Source organism: Juglans regia, chromosome 3, assembly GCF_001411555.2.
Source record: "Juglans regia cultivar Chandler chromosome 3, Walnut 2.0, whole genome shotgun sequence".
In the NCBI taxonomy this organism is placed as follows: Eukaryota; Viridiplantae; Streptophyta; class Magnoliopsida; order Fagales; family Juglandaceae; genus Juglans; species Juglans regia.
Window position 1 is genome coordinate 13629654 of NC_049903.1, and position 15133 is coordinate 13644786.

Sequence of the window (15133 nt, forward strand, 5' to 3'; positions counted from 1 at the left end):
TTACAACTTGAATCAAGTGGAGCAAAACTGGTTCTCCAATTCTTTCATACCCATCTTGAGTGTTGGGCTCTTGCTAGCTTCATCCCAAATGGATTGTTCTAATCCTTGCATTTCTTCCTTGATCTTCTTAGTTTTTGATATTGTAATTGGCTCATCTGGAACTTGCAAAGGATTTTTAAGACTAGACCAACCTTGGTTCCCATCATTCCCCTTTTCCTCAAAAGGATTTAGCCTCGAATCTTCACCTACATCAAAAGGAAAAAGATCAGAAACATTGAAAGTAACAAAAATATTATACTCACTTGTAATGTTCACTTTATATGCATTGTCATTAATTTTATTGAGAATTTGGAAAGGTCCATCTACTTGAGGATGCAACTTAGTACTTCTATGGGCTGGGTCTTTTTTTGCGCATGTGAACCCAAACTCAATCTCCTGGTTCAAAGATGACATGCCTTCGCCCTTTATTGGCTTGGAAAGCAACTCTTTCATTCTTTCGGGCAATTTGAAGTCGTACTCTCTCATGAAGTGACTTCACCAACTCCGCCTTGTTTTGTCCATCCAAGCTACTCCTGCCATCAACAGGTAAATGCATTAAATCTAAAGGAGTAAGTGGATTAAAACTATAAATAATTTCAAAAGGAGAATATGAAGTAGTAGTATGCATGACCCTATTATATGCAAACTCTATAAATGACAAACAATCCTCCCAAGTTTTTAAATTCTTATGAACAACAATGCGTAAAAGCTGAGTTAAAGTCCTATTAACTACTTTAGTTTGACCATTAGTCTATGAGTGACAAGTAGTGGAAAATAAGAGTTTAGTACCTAATTTCCTCCACAATACCTTCCAAAAGTAGTTAAGGAATTTAACATCCCTATCAGAAACAATACTCCTGGGTACACCATGGAGTCGCACTATCTCCCTGAAAAACAAGTCAGTTATGTTTGTGGCATCATCTGTTTTATGGTATAGAATGAAATGTGTCAATTTACTAAATCTATCCACAACTACAAAAATAGAATATCTACCCCGTTTTGTTATAGGCAGCCCCAAAATACAATCCATAGATATGTCTACTCATGACTCACTAGGAACGGGTAAGGGTGTATACAACCCATATGGCATAACCTTAGATTTGGCCTTTCTACATGTAATGCACCTGCCACAAATGCGATTGACATCTCTCTTCATCTTAGGCCAAAATAAATGTTCATGCAAAATATCTAAAATTTTCTTGACACCAAAGTGTCCAATTAATCCCCCATCATGTGCCTCACGTACCAATAACTCACGCATAGAACAACTTGGCACACAAAGTTTGCTCTCTTTAAACAAATAACTATCATACTTGTAAAACTTACCAAATGCCACCTTATCACATGCCATATACACATCAGAAAATTCAGCGTCATCGGCATACATGTCTTTCACATATTCAAACCCAAGCATTTTAGCACTCATAGAAGTAAGAAATACATACCTTTGAGATAGAGCATTGGCAACAATGCTCTCCTTACCTTGCTTGTAACGGATGACATATGGAAATGTCTCAATATATTCCATCCATCTAGCATACATTTTATTCAACTTACCTTGACCCTTGAGATGCTTCAATGATTCATGATCGATGTGGATCACAAATTCCCTAGGCCACAGGTAGTGCTGCCAAGTTTCTAATGCACAAACAAGAGCATAAAGTTCTTTGTCATAAGTAGAGTACTTTAGGGACGCCCCACTTAGTTTCTCACTGAAGAAGGTTATGAGCCACCTATCCTACATCAAAACAGTTCCAATCTCTATTCTTGAGGCATCACATTCAATCTCAAAAGTTTTATTAAAATCAGGTAATCCTAACACAGGTGTAGAGCACAACATTTCTTTAATAGTGGCAAAAGCATTCTCTTGATCAGCCCCGATGAAACCCAACATTCTTTTTAATTACCTCAGTGAGTGGTGCATAATGGTGCTAAAGTCTTTAACAAAATGCTGATAAAAGCTAATTAAGTCATGAAAAATTTTTATCTCATTGATGCTTTTTGGTGTTGGCCACTTCTTGATGGTCTTAACTTTCTCTTTATCCACCTCAATACCTTTTGTACTAAAACATAACTAAGAAAAACAATTTTTTCCATGCAAAAGATACATTTCTTGAAATTAGCATACAACTTTTCACATCTCAACACATCAAACACATCTCAAATGCTCAATATGTTCATTTAAGTCCTTGTTGTACACTAGGATATCATCAAAGTACACAACCACAAACTTGCCTATGAACGCATGTAGGACATGGTTCATTAATCTCATGAAAGTACTAGGCGCATTTGTAAGTCCAAATGGCATAACCAACAATTCATAAAACCAATACTTAGTCTTAAAAACAGTTTTCCATTCATCACCCTCTTTTATTCTAATTTGATGATATCCATTTTTAAGATCAATTTTACTGAAAATACATGAGCCATGCAATTCATCAAGCATATCATTTAATTTAGGAATGGGATGGCAATACTTTACCGTGATATTGTTGACCGCCCTGCAATCAACGCACATCCTCCACGTCCAAACCTTCTTTGGCACTAGTAGCACTGGTACTGCACATGGGCCCATGCTCTCCCTCACAAACCCCTTACTCATCAAATCCTCAACTTGCATTTGAAGCTCCTTTGTCTCCTCTGGATTACTCCTATAGACTGATCGATTTGGAATAGCAGCTCCGGGTACAAAATCAATCTGGTGCTCAATGCCTTTAATGGGTGGCAACTCATTTGACATCTCCTCTGAGAATACATCCTCAAACTCATGCAACAAATAAATAGCCAAACTAGGAAAAGACTAGTTAGTTTCATCAAGATTAAGATAAGACTCTTTATAGACAAGAAAAATCATAGGGCGATCTGTGAAGAAAGCCCTCTTAACCTCACTCTCTCTTGCATAGAAACTCACTTTTGTCTTTTTTCTCTCTGCAGACTCTTTTTTTTTTCTCTCGTGCCTCCACTCTTTTTTCTTTACTCTCAGCCACCTCTCTACTTTCTTTTTTACTCTTTTTTTTTTTTGCTCATTTTCACTCCCACTCTTTCTTTTTTGCTCAATCACTTTTTCACTCTTTCTTTTTTAATCATTCTCATTTTCATTGTTTCTTTTTTTATCACTTTCATTTTCACTCTTTCTTTTTTGAGCAACCTCACTTTTCAGTTTCGGTTGGTCCTCATAAACCTGGCTTGAAGTTGAAAAAGCAAGCTTGATTATTTTGCGCTCATTTTCAAAGTTGTACATGTTCTTAAACCCATCATGTGTCACCCTCCCCAACAAAATATGGCCAGCATACATAGGCACAACATCACAAAACACCTCATCCTGATACTTCCCAATAAAAAAGTAACTAACACTTGTCTATCCACCCTAACCTTCCCACAATCATTCAACCATTGTAATTTGTATGGTCTAGAGTGTTTTAAAGTTGGTAAATTCAATTTTTCAGCCAAAGTAGTGTTAGCCACATTAGTACAACTCCCCCCATCAATGATCATACTACATATCTTATTGTTGACGTGGCATCTAGTATGGAGAATGTTCTCTCTTTGTTGCTCTGCATCATCCACCGTAATTTGTGTATTAAAAGCACGCCTGAAAACAAGAGACTCACCTGTCACGGGGTATACCACTCCATCATCATCACTAGCATCAACCAACTCGGGCACCTCATCACTATCATCCTCTCTTTCAGTCATCACCTCTCCATTGTCACGCATAATCATCATCCTCCTATTTGGACATTGAGAAGCGATGTGCCCTAAACCGAAATACTTAAAGCATTTAATATCTCTATTCCGTGAAGATTGAGATTCTACCTTGGGTTTGTTGCTAGTTCCCTCATCTTTTCCTTTAGGTGGTTCGGTTTTTCTCTTTACTTTAGCTGGATCATTTCTATCCCACTTTGATTTCCAAGCAATGCTAGAAACCGAAGTATACCTTGCTGTCCATTTTCTCTTTAACTACATCTCCACCTTCATAGCCATGTGCACCATGTCCTCTATCTCTACATAATGCTACAATTCAATTACATTGGTTATGTCTCTATTCAAACCACTCAAAAATATAGCCATGATGGCCTCCTGGTCCTCCTCTACATTTGCCCGAATCATCGCCACTTCCATCTCCTTATGGTAATCCTCCACACTCCTAGACCCCTGTGTAAGATTTTGTAATTTATAGTAAAAGTCTTTATAGTAATGACTAGGTACAAATCTCTGTCTCATGAGACCTTTCAACTCTCTCCATGTCTCTACAGGCCTCTCATAATTCCTCATCCTATTGGTCACTAATTGATCCCACCAAATAATAGCATAATCAGTGACCTCAATTACCGCGAATTTCACTTCTTCTCCTCAGAGTAATTATGACAATCAAATACCAACTTTATTTTTTTCTCCCATTCTAGATAAACCTTAGGGTCAATTTTACCTTGGAAAGATGGCATTTTCATTTTGAAGCTCTCAAGGTCTCTATCTACACCATCCCGATCCCCTAGGTTCCCCTCAAATCCTCTTTCACGCCTAACTCTTCTATGTCTACCTAACCTAACTTCAGATGTTAAGTCTTCCTCTTCCTCATCCTCAACATCTCCTTCATTCTTATAATCATTTTCAACTCTAGGCTCACGTCACCTCCTATCCCTCTCACCTTGCAGATTTCTAATCGCTACTTCTTGATGATCCATCATATCCCTTACTTCACGCAACACAAAGTTCAACTGCTCAAATTGTTGTTGCATGGCTTGCAACATAAAGGATGAATTATTTGCCATCCCTCTTGGTGATGAGCCACTCCGGTAAGACATTGTAATGTGCTTTACAAAAGAATGTTAGTGGTAAAAAAAACCTCACACACTTCCTTATGTGTTTACACTTAAGTAATGACACTCCACTCGTGTTTCACTCTTAATTGGATTTTTATCTGATAATAGTTTCATACTCTCTTGCCTTTTACCTTAAGAGTTTTTCCACTCAAGTTCTTTAAGAACTAATTGAACTCAATTAAAACAATGCAACCTTATTTTATCACAATTAATAATTAGGTCCAAGAAATAAGAATAAGAGAAACACAGAAGAAATAAAAAAACGACACGAGAATCAAAGAAATTATAATACCAATTAATAAACTCCAAACTAAACTTAACATCTATAAGACCAATTAATATCTTCTGATAAAAGCCTGCACTATGCAGAATAATACTCACAACCCCAATTACTGCATTGTTCAACCAACATAGCAACCATTGGAATTCCCAAGTTAAACAAATCCAATGAATTATCAATTTTGCTAAACTTCCCCATAAATATCATCCTTGTATTTTGATTTCCAGAACTTAATTAAAAAATTAGATCTCTATCTTTGCAATTAAATATCACCCACAGTTTGCTCAAACTCTTCTCTTTAGCCAAAACATGCATTAAACTAAATCGACTCGGAAAAACCCAATTGTACTTCACTCAAAATAAACTCAACTCAAACTACACGCCAGCTTCATTTTAGCATAGCCAACCTACTTATCGAAAAAAAAAATTATCATAGCCAACCCAAGGAGACAATTACCCAACCAAACCATTCTTCAGTGTCAATTCAGAATATTGACACAAAATCTATTGACAGATCACTTCCATAAATCAAGCCAAGATCTCCTCCATTTTTTTAACACCATGATTTTAGGATAATTAGCCTTTAATTTTGTAATTGTAAATTCATATCATACTCAATTAGTTACCTTAGATAGATTTGTTCCTTGTATCTATTTATTTTTATCACTCTCAATTTACAATTCAAGTTACTAAAATACAAAGGATTGAGTTCTTAGTATGGTATCAGAGCCAAGTTTATCGTAGTGTTAGAGCGGTGCACCCGCTCTAAGAAATTATTTTAATTTTTTATGCATATTTTGATTTGGAATATTAGGGGCATTCTTTCTTCGAATAGTAGACTTTGACATTTAGTAAATAAGTGTCGACCTTCCATGGTTGCCATTCTTGTACTTTTTTTAAGTTCGAATAAGTGCCGCAAATGGGCGTGTTGGATGAGATTGCCGTATTATACGAATAATGCTGAAGTAGGAGTTAAAATTTGGTTGTTTTGGGATGAGGGATTAGAGTTTGAGTTTGTATCTATGTCGGATCAAGCCCTTAGTGGTTGGTTGTTTATGGAAACAGCCAGGTGCTTGCCACTTTTGTTTATGTTAGCTATTTTCGGGCTAAGCGGTTGGAGCTTTGGGATTTTCTAAGAGGACAATATTCTGGTGACCTCCCTTGGTTTATTGGGGGGATTTTAATATTATTTAAAGTGACTCTGAAAAGATTGGTGACCTACTGCAAGCTTCTCGGGCTAAAAGGGAGTTTAACAAGTGTATTCATGATTATGCGTTATTGGATCTACCTTGTGAAGGAAATCGACTGTCATGGTGTAAGGGAAGGTTGGGGGGGGGGGGGGGGGGAATTTGGGCACTGTCGGATAAAGTGCTTGTGAATACGTCGTTTTTAAATTTTTTCGATGATACTTCGGTTAATAATTTACTGCGGACATGTCGAATCATGCTCCTATGTTTGTTCAGCTGTTGCGTGATCGGGGGGCTATCATTCGGCCGTTTTGATTTCTCCAGATGTGGGGCTTTCATGAGGGGTTTTTTCCTCTAGTTCAGGAGGTTTGGAATAATCAAGTTGATGGATGTGCAATGGTTCGGATTAGTCAAAAGTTAAAGCTTCTCAAAAAAGCCTTGAAATCTTGGAATAATGAGGTATTTGGTCGTGTGGAAGGGGAGATTAAAATTCTGGAGGACCAAATTGTTGGGCTGGAACTCAAGTTGGCTAGTGAATATTCGGCTTAGGCTGAAACCGATTTACTGAATTGTAAGCAGGATCATTTGAAGTGGGTACATCGTGAGGAGATGGTGGCTTGTCAGAAATCTTGTATAAAATGGCTCACCGAAGGTGACTCGAATACAAGATTTTTTCACGCATCTATGAGATTGAAGGAAAAAAAAAATAAAAAATGTAGTTCGCATGACCCTTGATGAGGGGCGCACGTTACGTTCGGGTGAAGAGGTTGTTGAGGGGGTAGTGTCTTATTACTAGGAGCTTTTATCGGCTATGCCCATTGATGTATCGTTGGATGATATGGAGTTGCTGAGGCCGGTGGTTTCTTTAGAGGATAATGCTAGCTTGTACGCTGTTCCAAATATGGACGAGGTAAAGAAGTCCCTTTGGTCGATGAAAAATTATTTACATTAGCCTACTGTTGGCTGTATCCTCAACACACTTAGTGTGATACCCAATATGATATAAGTAAGGGTAGGTGGTGTATGGGATCCCATATTGCTTGGGAAGGAGAAGTTCTTGCTCTTTATAAGGTTCCAATGGGGTTCCAATTGTATCATTGACTAGTCCTTTTGGAGTATAGGTCATGTGGTTTGGGCCTTCTATTGGGACGTTACAAATGGTATCAGAGCCTATCCCAACCAGAAATGTGGGACTTGAGCCGTGCCACCTATAATGGACAGGCCCGACGAGGACGTCGGGAATTTAAGGGGGGTAGATTGTGATACCCCATATGATATAAGTAAGGGTAGATGGTGTATGAGATCCCACATTGCTTGGGAATGAGAAATTCTTGCTCTTTATAAGGTTCCAATAGGGCTCCAATTGTATCATTGACTAGTCCTTTTGAAATATAGGCCATGTGGTTTGAGCCTTTTCATTGGGGCGTTACACTTAGTGTGTTGAGTTAAAAAAAAAAAAAAAAAGACACTACCTAAGGGTGTGTGAAGAGTGCCGGCTGATGTATAGCCAGGCTCTTGGTCAATTCCTATGGGAAGTAGTCCGGGTTCAGATGGTTTTTCTGCGAGTTTTTTTCATTCTGGCCTAGGATATTGTTAAAGATGATCTTTTAGAGATGGCTAAAGATTTTTTTGCTAGGCAACCACTGTCTACTTTCTTCGGGGCAACAAATTTGGTTTTGATCTCCAAAGTGGATGAGCCTTTGGGTTTTGGTCAATTTCGCCCGATAAACCTTTGTTTGGTTATTTACAAAATTATGTCAAAGATGATGGTTTTCCGATTGGCACCGGTATTGGAAAAAATTATCTCGCTTGAGCAGGCTGCGTTCATCCAGGGTAGGAGTATTTTCGAGAATATTTCTCTTGCTCAGGAATTGATGCAAGGAATAAACAGGAAAATAGGAGGTGGAAATGTGATGTTGAAACTCGATATGGCAAAAGCTTATGACCAAGTAATTTGGAGTTTTTTGCTCCAAGTTTTATAGTGTTTGGGTTTTCTGCAAAATTGGAGAAATATGGTCCTTAATGCTATCTCTTCACCTTTTTCTTAGTAATGTTGAATGGGTGTACTAAAGGTTTCTTCAAGGCATCGCGCGGGTTACGGCAAGGTGACCTCCTTTCTCCCTATCTTTTTTATTTTGACTGAGGAGATTCTATCTCGTATGCTATCTCGAGAGTTTAGTTTGGGAAGGGTTAAGCCTTTTCATCCGGGTGGACGATCGGGGATTACTCATTTGCTGTATGCGGATGTTATTCTGATTTTTGCTAATGGTGGAAAATCTTCTATTCGGAGCCTTATGGTGGTATTGCGGCGGTATGAGACATTGTCTGGGCGGCTGATAAATCCTAGTAAGTCCTCTATTTTTTTCTCTTCTTCTATTTCAGTGGACTGCAAGAATGGGCTGAAAATGATTTCGGGATTTGAGGAAGGACGTTGGCCTTGTACATACTTGGGTGTCCCTTTCTTTGTTGGGCAATTGAAAATTCGTATGTTTGATCCCCTCTTGGCAAGAGTTCAAAAGAAGCTTGCCGGGTGGAAGAGTAAGCTCGTTTCTTTTGGGGGAAAAATTATTTTGGTAAAACACGTCTTGAATAGCATGCCTATACACATGTTTTATGTGTTAAATGTGCCGAAAGGAGTGCATTCAGCTCTCCAGAAATTTTTTTCCGACTTTTTATGGGATTCTTCGACATGGAATAAAAAAAGGAAGTGAATTTCTTGGAGAAAAATTTGATTGTCGATAGAAGAGGGAGGGCTCGGAATCCGGGATGTTCATGAAGTTCAAAAGTCATTGCTTATGAAATTTGTTTGGAAGGTTGTGAAAGGGAAATCGATGTGGTCGAGATTTTCTACGCAAAAATATGTTGGAAATGTTCACCTTTATTCAATTATGCAGCTCAGTAAAGGCACCCGTTTTTGGAGGGGATTAATGGCTCTTGTGCCAAAGGTTTTAAGGCAGATGAAATGGTTGATTCAGGAAGGACAGTCGAGCCACTTAGTGCTTCGGTTCCTGTAAATGGAAATTCCTCCTTGACACTAGCGGAAGTGTTTTCCGTATCGGGCCCTAATGTTGATTTTTTGCAATTGCTAGTTCCGTGTGGCATTGTGCAGAAGATTTGTGTTGTTGGTATTTCTTTACGGCAGGGTGCTGATCTATGTGTATGGCAGCCCTCCATTGATGGGAAGTTTATGACTAAATCTGTATGGCAAGTGACTCGCCAACGAGGTGAGTTATGTATATGGAAGAAGTGGCTATGGAAGAATTGGCTACCAAAGAAGATGTTTTTTGTTTGGAGGGCAAAAAGAAAAGATATCCCAATTGATGATATTGTACATAATTTAGGCATTCCTTTAGTTTCTAAATGTGAATGCTGTGATCATCCTCGCATAGAAACTATTAACCATATTCTGTGTGAGGGGGGAGGAGCCCAAGAAGTTCGGAGTTTCTTTTCTGAAGCTTGTCGTATTAGGATATTTCAGATCCGTAATTGGGAGGGGATGATGAAATTTTGGTGGCAAAGAGTATCAACGCCGTCTCAGGTTGGGTGGCTTCGGGGCGTTTTGCCCATTGTTATTTCTTAGGCTTTATGGTGAGCTCGATGTGCTGCAAGAATGAAAGGGGTTAAATTTAATCCTGCTGTTGTTATTGGATCGATTAAGATTTTAATTTGAGATATCTTAAGTAAGATCCAAAAATTTTGAGTTTTGGGGAAGCATGACAGCGAGGTTATGAACGTCAGGCTGTCTGCATGAATGTATGACTTCAAGGTTGGACGAAGTCATACATTCACGTCCACGTTATTTTTGGGGACAGGAAGGACTGATCCTATCCTAAAAAATAGTTAAAGACCAATAAATTGCTGAGAAATTAGGACGTTAATGGCAAGGAGAAGCACGTCAACTATAAATTATACGGTTAATTACATGATTTCTTGTATATTAGGCGGCATGCATGGATGCATGATGTCTATTGACAGGGCATTTGCGTATGAATTAATTAATGCATAGACAAACTATCTAATTTCGCAAATTTTTAACCTCTGATCATCTCGATCTCGTACCATTTCTCGGATGCGGCACTGATCTCCTTGTATATAAAGCCTCACTTTTCCAACCTCGAGTTCTACGCTGATCCAACTTGTAACTCACCAACATATACTACTACTCTCAAGTTAGAAGCTGTAGTGACAGAAAATAATTTTACAATCGTGCTAGGATTTGCCAAAATATGAACTTTCAAGTTTCTAAAACCTGTGGCATGGGTTGTATTTTCCTTGCCTTAAATACATACAAACATAATGAAATCATTCTACGTACCTTTGCGATGGACACTTGCTTCTTATATGTCACTCTCCTTTACAAAGGCTACATCGCCCCCTCTTTATTGATATATTTTCCTTTTAATTCTTTTGTCGTAATGATTTAGACCTTCCTTTAGACACAATATGTAGAGGATCTTGCAAGGAAAAATTTGAGAGTAATTGGCTTTATTGGATATTTGGGCCTTCCTCAATGTTATTGTCATCAACATTCAGCTTCTCATTCAGCAAGAAAAGCTCTTGGTGGATATTCTTTATACCCCTAGAAACATGTGTTGTGAAAAACGATGACAATAAAGTAAAAGCAAACACGAAAAAAATAAGCAATCACACACAACACAATATTTACGTGGTTCAGTAAATTGCTTACGTCCATGAGAGATCACAATACAATATAATAGTATGGGGCGGCCATTGTTCACTCTAATACAGTCACAAGTCAAACAAATATAATAATTATATATGTCATGCGGCGGAAACCCTAAAGATTTCAGAAATAGTCATGTTCGCTCGAGCGGCGTGTCGAGCCCGCATCAAGCAAACCTGTTTCCCGCAATCGCTCGAGCCATGTGTCGTGTGGCTCTTTAAGCGAACTCTCTAACTTCCCTCCACTCGAGAGATGTGGACCAGACTCCACAATACTCAACAATTCTCCCACTTGGAGATTAGTACACCCACAGTATCGTCCTCTGCCTCAAACATGATATCCTCCACCTCTGCAACTCACTGCCCCTATCATCATGCTAGAAGACCAACTGAAGTTGCACACAACTTCAGTTTCTCAAGTGTTACACCCTTTGTCAACATATCAGCAGAGTTCTTACTTCCACAAATTTTCTCAAGTAACAATTGTCCGTCATCTAACAATGATCGTTTAAAGTGATACCTGATCTGAATGTACTTAGTCCTGGAATGAAAAACACTGGGTTCTTTGCAAGGAATATGGCACTCTAACTGTCATTGTAGAGAGTGTCATTCTGATTCTTTTTACCCAATTCCTCCAAGAAGCCCTGTAGCCAAACCATCTCCTTTGCAGCTTCTGAAACTGCAATATACTCAACTTCTGTACTAGACAATAAAACTGTCTTTTGTAGATTGGAACCCCATGAAACTGCAGTACCACCCAAAGTGTAAAAAAATCCTGTGGTACTTTTTCTGCTATCAGTATCTCCAGCTAAATTAGCATCAACATAGCCCTGCACCTCTAATCCCTCTCCTGAGAAACACAAGTACATTTCTAAGGAGGCTTTTAGGTACCTCAAAATCCACTTCACTGCTTTCTAATGTTATTTTCCAGGGTTACTCATGTATCTACTCACAACTCCCACCGCATAGGCAATATCTGGTCTAGTGCAAACCATAACATACATAAGTGAACCAATAGCTGAGGCATGAGGAACCTTACTCATATAGTCTTATTCCTCTTCTGACTTTGGTGCCTGATCTTTGCTGAGTCTGAAGTGACTACCCAAGGGTGTGCCAACTGGCTTGGCCTTGTCCATATTGAACTTGCTGAGTACATTTTTCACATACTCAGCCTGTGAGAATCTCAACGTGCCTTTGACGCTGTCTCTGACAATTCTCATGCCAAGGATTTGCTTTGCAGCTCCCAAATCCTTCATTGCAAAGTGCTCTAATATCTGCTTCTTCAGATTATTGATATTATCAATACTCCTGCAATAAGTATGTCATCCACATGTAGCAACAAAATAATTTGTCAAATTGCCTGACAAAGTAGCAGTGATTTGCCTAACATCTGATGTACCCTGTACTGCATATAAAGTTGTCAAATTTCTTGTACCACTGTCTGGGAGCTTGCTTCAGGCCATACAATCTCTTCTTCAATCTGCAAACTGAACCTTCCTTTCCCTATATTACAAACCCCTCAGGTTGGTGCATATAGATGTCTTCTTCAAGATCTCAATGAAGAAAAGCTGTCTTCACATCTAACTGCTCAAGAAATAAATCTTCAGTAGCAACTATAGCCAAAACTAACCTGATGGTTGTGAACTTTACCACAGGCGAAAAGATATCAGAGTAATCAATACTCTGTTTCTGCTTAAAGCCTTTTACAACAAGTCTGGCCTTGTACCTTTTACTACCATCATGTTCGGTCTTCACCCGGTACACCCACTTGTTGTGTAATGCCTTCTTCCCTGATGGAAGTTCTGTCAACTCCCATGTTTGATTCCCTAACAAGGAATCCATCTCATCCTTCATGGCCAACTCCCACTTGCTAGAATTTTCATCTTGCAATATTTCTTGGTAACTCTGCGGTTCTCCACTATCTGTTAACAGAATATAATTCAAAGTAGGTGAGAAACGCTGTGGATGACGAATAGTCCTAACTGACTTGCGAACTGCAGTTGTATGAGTGGATAGCTCTGGATCTGACTGTAGAATAATAGGAATGGGTGTACTGGGCCCACTGTCCCCGTCACTCACATCTCTGCACTGCACTGTGGCCTCTGATAGATTATCCAAAGTCACAAACTCAGACTCCTGAGGAGCTGCTTCAGCAATCATACTAGACTTGTCCTTGTACACAATCTTCTCATTGAAAATTACATTCTACTTCTTATAATCTTTCGACCCTGATCATCCCAAAAACGATAGCCAAATGTCTCGTCTTCATAGCCAATGAAATAACATTTCCTTGACTTAGCCTCAAGTTTACTACGAGTATCAGAATCAATAAGAATATAAGAAAGATAACCAAAAGTTTTAAAATGAGAAAATTTGACCTCTTTCCCGCTCTAAGCCTCCTCAGACAATGCACAATCCAATGGAACAGATGGCCCTCTATTTATCAAGTATACTGCAGTGCTAACTGCATCTGCCCAAAAAGTAGGTGGTAGCCCAGCGTGCACCTCATGCTTCTAGCACGCTCATTTATGGTTCTGTTTATGCGTTCAACAACTTCATTTTGTTATGGTGTCCTAGGAATGGTCTTCTCCATTCTGATACCCTAAACTGCACAGTACTCCTTGAACTCGCTATCAATATACTCATCACCATTATCAGACCTCAAGTATTTCAACTTCAAGTTTGTCTCTGTCTCAACCATGACCTTCCAAACTTTGATCACACTAAATGCTTCAGATTTATGCTTCAAAACATAGACCCATACCTTCCGGCTGTGGTCATCAATGAATGTAACACAGTAACGAGAACCTCTAAGGGATGCCACTGGGGAAGGTCCCCACACATCAGTGTGCACAAGATCCAATTTCCCTATCTTCAGTGTTCTGCCACTTTTCAAGAAACTGACATTCTTCTGTTTCCCCATAATGCAACTCTCACACATACTGAGATCAACTGAATTCAGTTCTGGTAGCTTGCTCCTAGATAGAAATTCTTTCATGCCCTTCTAACTCATATGGCCAAGCCTGCAATGTCACAAATCTGTTGTGCTCTCTGCAACAGTAGTAGCAATAGTGTTATTCAAACCAGTAGTCATATAGAGTGTACCAATTTTCTTACCTTGAGCCAATACCAATGCCCTTTTGGTGACCTTCTAGGTGCTATGTGAGAACATCACTGAATGGCCACAATCATCAAGTTGCCAAATAGAAATGAGATTCTTCTTCAACTCAGGAATGTATCTAACCTTTTGCAAGGTCCATTTGTTCTGGTTGAGGAGTGCAATGTCAATATCTCTCATCCATACTACATTCAAAGCCTCTTCATCGGCCATAAACATCTTCCCAAAATCACTTGCAACATAGTTCTGCATTATCTCTCGATGGGAAGATGTATGGAAGGAAGCCCTTGAATCAAGTATCCAGTCATCAACTGGACTATGAACTGCAAGCAATAGTACATCCTGTACTTCTTCAGTTACCACATGAGCACTATCATTCTCGGTCTTCTTGAGATTTCTACAATTCTTCTTTGTGTGGCTAGATTTGCCACAATTCCAGCAAGTTGCTTGTTGACCAGGCCTTGACTTGCTCTTGCCCCTATTCTTTGATTTTGATCTGCCTCTATTAGAATTCCTGTCTTGTGCTCTCTCCCGAGAGTCAACATTCAGTGCTGAACTCAAACTCGAGGTCTCGCCTGAATCTCTCCTGTGTACCTCCTCTGCCAAAATCAAATTACGGATATCATCATATTTCAACTTTGACTTACTGACAGCCATTCTCATGGCTTCCCAACTATTTGGTAGTGATGCCAATAGTATTAGTGCACGTATCTCATCATCAAATTCAATTTCAATTTCAATAGATGACAATTGATTTTTGATAGTATTAAAATCATTCAGATGTTGTGCAACAGACATACCATCTGCCATCTTCAAATTGAATAACTTTTTCATCAGATGTATCTTGTTATTCGCTGACGGCTTTTCATGCATACCTGACAAAGTCGCTATGAGATCCGTAGTTATCTTCTCCTTGATGATGTTGTGCGCAATGAATCTCGACAGGGTTAGCCGAATAACCCCCAAAACCTTTCGATCCAACAGGATCCAATCAGCAACTGAC